At 43.0% G+C, this 6725-nt stretch overlaps 1 pseudogene; it reads right to left on the bottom strand.

Moving 5' to 3' along the window:
- Positions 1-5036: 5036 nt before the first annotated feature.
- On the bottom strand, positions 5037-6455 carry LOC144164173 (uncharacterized; annotated as a pseudogene).
- Between the last annotated feature and the right edge of the window lie 270 nt (positions 6456-6725).

Genomic DNA, 6725 nt, shown 5'->3' with positions numbered 1-6725 from the left:
GTGATTTTGGAGTTCTTTAACAAAATCTGGAAAACAGGTAGGCTGCCTAAATCATGGAAAAAGGCTATCAATTCCTTTACTGAGAGAAGGCAGGCCTCCAGAGTGTCCATCATGCTACCGACCTATAACTTCGACCAGTTGTTTGTGCAAGACTTTTGAGATGATGTTGAATTTAGGTTTGTTTTTATTCTTCAAAGTTCTGGTTATCTAGATAGGTGTCAATGCTGGTTTCGGCAGTTTGTCTACGGCTGACCACCTGGTGAGGCTTAAAACGATGATACGAGAGTTATAATCAGCTCTGCTTTGCCATATTTTTTGATATGGCAAAGGCTTATGATACAACCTGACGTTATGGAATTCTGAAGGATTTGGCAGCAATGGGAATCAGAGGGCGAATGTTTTCATGTATCAAAGATTTTCTCCAGGAACAAACCTTCAATGTAAGACTTGGCAATAGACTATCCCGTACAATCAGTCAGGAAAATGTAGTTTCTCAGGGCAGTGTAATGTGTGTGACCCTTTTTGCCATCAATATAAATTCTTTAGCAAAGGTTATCCCCCGGCCAGTCACTTGCAGACCACTTTTTGCTCGTGTAACCTCTCGATCTGTGAAAGGCAGGTCCAAACTATGGCAAATCGGTTACAATGATGGACGGATAAAAATGGCTTTTGTTTTTCTCCCGAGAAGTGTGCATGTGTGTGCTTTACGCGAAAACGAGGTATTCATCCCAACCCTGATATAAAAATTAAGGATGTACCCATTGCAGCACACAGTAGGCACAAATTCTTAGTTGTCACATTTGACTCTCATTTGGAGCTCATATAAAGAAACTCAAAATGACTTGCATGAGAACATTGAACATACTGAAAATTTTGTCACTCAAGTCATGGGGTGCGGAGCGCACATGTATGCTAAGAATTTATGGCTCTCTGGTTCGGTCTCATCTTGACTATGGCTGTATCGTGTATGGGTCAGCCCGCCAGTCTGTCCTTGCCTCACTCGACCCTGTACACAATGTGGGGGTCAGACTTGCCACAGGTGCATATAGCACCTCCCCTATCGACAGTCTCTACGTCGAGTGCAATGAGTGATCCCTGGAGTACCAACGTGCATACTTAAGTGGAGTGTATGTCGCCAAAACAGCATGTATAAATGACCATCCCTGTGCTGGTGAAGTGTTTGAGGATAGGTACAAGATGTATGAAACAAGCCTAAAGTGGTTCGCTCTCTTGCCCTTCGTTTGGAGGAATACATGTCTCGCTATTCTTTCAAGATATGCCCGTCAAACCTTTTGAGGTTTTCGGACGCTATGGCCCCCTAGGACCACAGAGCCATCGAATGTAACCTGTCCTTGTTAAAATACGACAAAAAAGTGTTCCCGCACCACATTTTGTGCCAAGAATTTCTCGACTTAAGGGGGCCCACGGGTCTTAAACCAAAAATGTTTATTTTTGCAGTTATGATGATAAAAATTAGAGTACATGTGTAGTTTTTCATTCTGACTGTAGATATAACATATGTGTTTCTGCAAAAATACTACTGCCAAATTTATTCGGGTCCTTATTTCTGATTTTTTGACAGCTCGTGTAAAAAAACTGCTGGAGTGATACAACTGAACAAGGTACCAGTGTACTGGGTTTTCTTACACCAGCTGTCAAAAAATCGAAAATGTATTACACAAAAGCAAATTTTATACATATATATAATCACAATGATGAACTGCATGTGTCCTCCAATTGTTATCCTCAAAACTGTAAAAATGAAGTTTTTGATCTGAGTCCCACGTGCCCCCTTAAAGAAAAGTACAGTAGTTATTAACACTACTTTACTGATGGCTCAAGAACCTCCTGTTACGCAGGTTTTGCTGTTTTCAATCCACCAGTGACAGTAGCGAAGAGGATTCCTGATGAGAGTCGTGTTTTCACTGGGGAAATCCTTGGTATAACCGCAGCTGTTGAAGATGTAGTAGCAAAGGAAGTACGAACAGTTGCCATTTTTACAGATACTTTAAGTGCCATACATGCTATAACCTCTCTTGTCCTTTCAGTGAATGCAGCTGTAGGTGAGCTAAAATACCGACTGTGCTGCCTTGCATAGCAGGGGTCCGTGTTGTCCTTTGTTGGGTACCGAGCCATACTGGCACCCCAGAAAATGAAACCGCTGATAAAGAAGCATATGAGACCAAGCATCTTGAAATAAGAGTTAAAGCTACCCTACCAGGGCCTTCGAAACAGCATACGAAAGTCAATGAAGTTGTACTGGCAGTCAGAATGGGATAAACAAACCGGAAATAAATTACATCTAGTCAAACCTTACGTATCTGAATGGAAAAGTTGTAGACAGCGAGATCGTTTCTTCGAGGTTATTTTGTGCTGGCTGCGTATAGGTTACACTGTGCTGACACGTGGCTTCCTGGCAAAACAGGAACTGGAACCCATTTGCGAGCACTGCAGAGAACCTCTTACTGTACTACATATCCTAATAAGTTGTCCATACCTAGACGCCGCATGCATTAGAGCTTTATACACCTTTACACCCAATGCTTTTACTTAGTCGGGAACCAATGGTACCTTTGACTGAAGTTTTATTGAATTTTTTAAAGACAGTGGCTCTCTACACTGGTTTTAGCTACTTCATTGCACGGAACGATTTTAAAGATAATCATTTGTGTATTTATGATACCTTGAACAAAACTTTTAACTCACATTATCTTCGTACATTGTGTTTGGTGCATTATAACCGAAAGGTTGCTGCGCCACAAAACCTCAACGTCATCATCATTATCACTTTCTACCTTAACAAAAAACAAGCCAGGTGGAAATTCGCTCAAAATTAAAGCAATGATGGACAACGGTCTGCGGCTCTGTATGGTAGCGCCATCTGAGAGGACTGACAGTAACAAAGGCTGCAGAGCCTAATGACGCACTGGAAGTTCGTTTGAATACCTACCGCTGTGACTTCATGGAAGACGTCGCGATTTGGCGGGGGAATCAAAATTTTAGCGTAAATTGATTAATTTCTCAGTGAATATGGCATTGTTTGGTGCCAGACATGTGCTGAGTCCACTACAAAACATGAAATTTTTCGAATAAAACAAACTTGTATTTTGTCTGCATGGCTCTTTTAGCATTTATGTCAAAAAAAACTCGTAAAGTGCAGAGCAGTATGGAAGCTCGCCTTGTAGTTGTATCTCGCTGTAACGCTCAATGTGAAGCGGCTGCTGGAATCAGGCTATGCAGCCAGATAACGGACTCAAGTAGAGCCCGGTGTACCCGTCATAGACTTCGAAAACCAAACGGTTTAAATAGTCATAACCATTCGAAACTCTTGAACCGCTGGCGCTTGTCATACATCTCCCCGTTGTTTAGCGCAAAGAAAACTGCAGGTACATTTGAGGCAAGATATACGTAATTAACCCACAGCGCCTGCGTTCATTTAGTTCGGAATGCTCGTTGGATTGGTTTTTACAATTAAGTGAAAAAAACCGGCAGTGCAACGCCAGCACGTGCGGGAGGAACAATGAGCACAAAAAGAACAGAACTCGCGCTGGTGTTGTTCCAGGCTAGGGGTGCGCGAGCACTGCGGAGGCGGGAAATTTGAATGGCATTGGATGGTAGCAGTGAGCGGATAATGGCGTTACAGCCCGTTATGATGAATCATTGCTCTGCACTTTTGACAGCTTTCATGCTAAGTAAACATTTTTAGATTAAGTCAGTTGGCAAAGAGCGCGGCCTTCGAGTACCGCGGCGCGGGCCGGTGGTGCCGCCGACCAGGCGGTGGCGCTGCGGTAGCGTTGAGATCGATCTCGGTGCGTCGTCTGCTACTCCTTGCTTCGAAAGGCGCCAGTGAGCGACTATCACACACCTTCAACTTTCTTCCTTGAAATGCAAAATCCAACTTCGCATTAATCTTACGCTTTAGTGACAAAAGCTTTACATTTTTATCGAATTTATGACAAGAACCAAGCTGTACTTAAGACATTGAAAAAAAGAAAGGCGAACAGTACACAGTGTGCTCGCCTTCAGCTGCTTTGCTTTCCAACGGCCGTATTTTTCTTTAGTATGGGATTCCTTCTAGCTCAGTCGTATTTACAGCTTACATGAACACGTCTTAAGCTGCTGGAAACTGCGGAAAAGCCTACAAAATCCTTCAACAAGGTAAAAATTTGGGCTTGTTGATGCATATTCAAAGGGAAAAAAAGCCAAACAGCGCGAAGGACGGCACAAGGAAGTTCTTTGTTTCATCCTTTGCGCTGCTTTGCTGTCTTCGTCTACAAAAATCAACCACTAGCTTGGAAGCAAGAAAAGATGCCTCATCATTTTTATTTCTGCTGTGTAAGGAAATGCAGCAAGGAGATCGTTCACAGTACAGTTACAATGCTGCTCACAGAAACAGAGTTGTACAGGAAGCGTTCACAGGTACATTATCTACAGGCATATATTCTCAGGTAGCCAAGTACGACGCAGGTTTCTTTGGAAAACAAATGTTTATTGGTGCGGACGACTTGTGCACCTATAAAAACTCAAGTTACAGAAGCGGCGAAGAAGCAGTCAACAAGGCGACGTGCACAGGTGAGTGTCAGAGAATTGGATGCCGCGGCGTCTTCCCTGCGGGTATTTATCTTTCGGCGCGATTGTTTCTCGAACCATCGAATTACATCGAGAACAGTACTGGAGATCAAAGAAGGTTAATCGAGGCTAGTTAAGTCAGAGCCACACACTCTCCCTATGAAAATAAGATAGCCCGTGCAGCATACAAAAAAAAGCAAATAATACACGCACTTTGCTTGAAACGGAGATAACACAGCCGGAAAGTAGTACCAAAACACAGAAGCATCGAAACAGAATGGATGGTTCGCGGCATTATTTACAATCACAGTAACACAGGACTGTACAGGAAGCCTTCACAAGCACGTTATTTACAGAGACATATTTACAATCACTATGAGATAGAGCTGTACAGGAAGCCGTCACAGGTACATTATTTACAGGAACATATTTACAATCACAATGGCACAGAGCTGTACAGGAAGCTTTTACAGTAGCTTTGCTTTCTTTCTAGCGGACGCAACCTTTTCTGAACAGCTGAGGCTCTTGCAGACATCTTTTGCTGCAAAGTGCATTCGTAGCACTATGTACGACCGAAGAAGCTCTGCAGTTGTTGTGTCTTTGTGAACTGAGCAGCCAACTCTGGTCACATCACAGTCTCTGAGTGCATCCAAAAGGGTCCAAAAAGTATCGGAACACAGCCAGTTTCTTTGTAGCTCATATGAAACTTTGTGTTCGATTCCACGAAACATGCAAAAAAGTTCCCATGACGACAACTTGAGGTTTCCTTCCTTAAAGGATCTCTCCAAAGTGAGAAAAGCCTCTGGGACCTCTGCATTTTCTGACTGGATGCTACGTATACAGCCAGATCATTTTTCGTGCTTGAGAAAAGAATGCACCAGATAACCACACAGGTAGTAGATGACACAGTCCTGTGCTGTCGGTGTGGAATATCCGTGGTCAGGCGCTGTAAGTGTAGAGTCTTGGGCGGTAGCACAGATCTCTGACAACTTCGCTCCCACAGTCTCTTAGAGGCTCTCATAGGATGAGAGCCTGTCCTTCTGTCACCTTTTCATGCTGTCTGCAACAGTGGCAAGCACAAAAGTGTGTTCTTCCTTCACGTTTCCAGTCACACAAGTGCTTATTGGTGTATACAGGCTGAGAAGCCTGTAAATGTGTGAGAAGCTGATCAGGGTGGGATGGTCTTCGTCACCACTATCGCTCCTCGTCACACCACAGAACCTCTGGAAAAAACAGAATGTCAAGGTGCTTTCTGTATGAAACAAGCTGCACAAACATCAAAGTGACGAAAAAAGCATGTTGATTACCTCCAAAGGATCCTGGTTCAGCTTGCCCGTAAGCACAAAACGTGCTCCTTTGGACAGAAGATCTGCCATAAGGTCCCGCACTGACGCAAGTGTAACTCGAAGGGACTTCATTGTCACTTGTGAAGCAAACATCACTGTTCTCTTGGTGATGTGGCTTTCCTAAGTTTCGTTTACGGCGTCAAGAAATTTTTTGATGACCTTCAAAATAAACCAGCATATCAATTGATTTGACAATAATGCTCTAAAGGGTGTAAAATATTATCCTTACCTCAATTTCTTTTGACGAGCTTGTTATTCCAAACTGGGGAAGCTTCATGTTCAGGGCATCGAACACGTTGTTCACCATGAGGGTGAATTCAGCAGTTCCATGGCAGTCTTGCAGGCCAGGCTCCTTTAACCGTTGGTGCACCTTTAGCCCAATGGCAGTGCTCCGGCTGAAAAGCTGCAAAAAACGGATTCGAAAAATTTTCAGCTTTATTCCTTCATAAATAGTCACTCATACATATAAAAAAATAGTTCGCTACAAAGGACATCAAAATATGGCATTTTTCTTGCCTGTACAGCCAGTCTCACTTTCATCTTCTGCAGATTGTCTGGGCTTACATGCTCTTTTGTCAATTTTGGTACTACCCGGAGCTGCTGTTTGCCGTCTACTTCTTGCAGTTTTTAGTAGTGGTCAAAGTTTATTTTGTGTTGACCGATCTGTAATTTTAATTAAGTTATGAAATGAAAAAAAGGTTTTCTATTGCAAAAATCACTCCTTCAGAATGGAAATTTAGAAAAAAATGAACACGTTCTCATTCACGTACCATGGCATACTTGTGACGCAGAAGATGGTTTCGGATGCAC

The sequence above is a fragment of the Haemaphysalis longicornis genome, unplaced genomic scaffold, assembly GCF_048455015.1.
Source record: "Haemaphysalis longicornis isolate Haplotype H1 unplaced genomic scaffold, Haemaphysalis longicornis Haplotype H1 scaffold_1, whole genome shotgun sequence".
Lineage (NCBI taxonomy): Eukaryota > Metazoa > Arthropoda > Arachnida > Ixodida > Ixodidae > Haemaphysalis > Haemaphysalis longicornis.
This window is presented reverse-complemented; position numbering and strand designations above follow the sequence as displayed.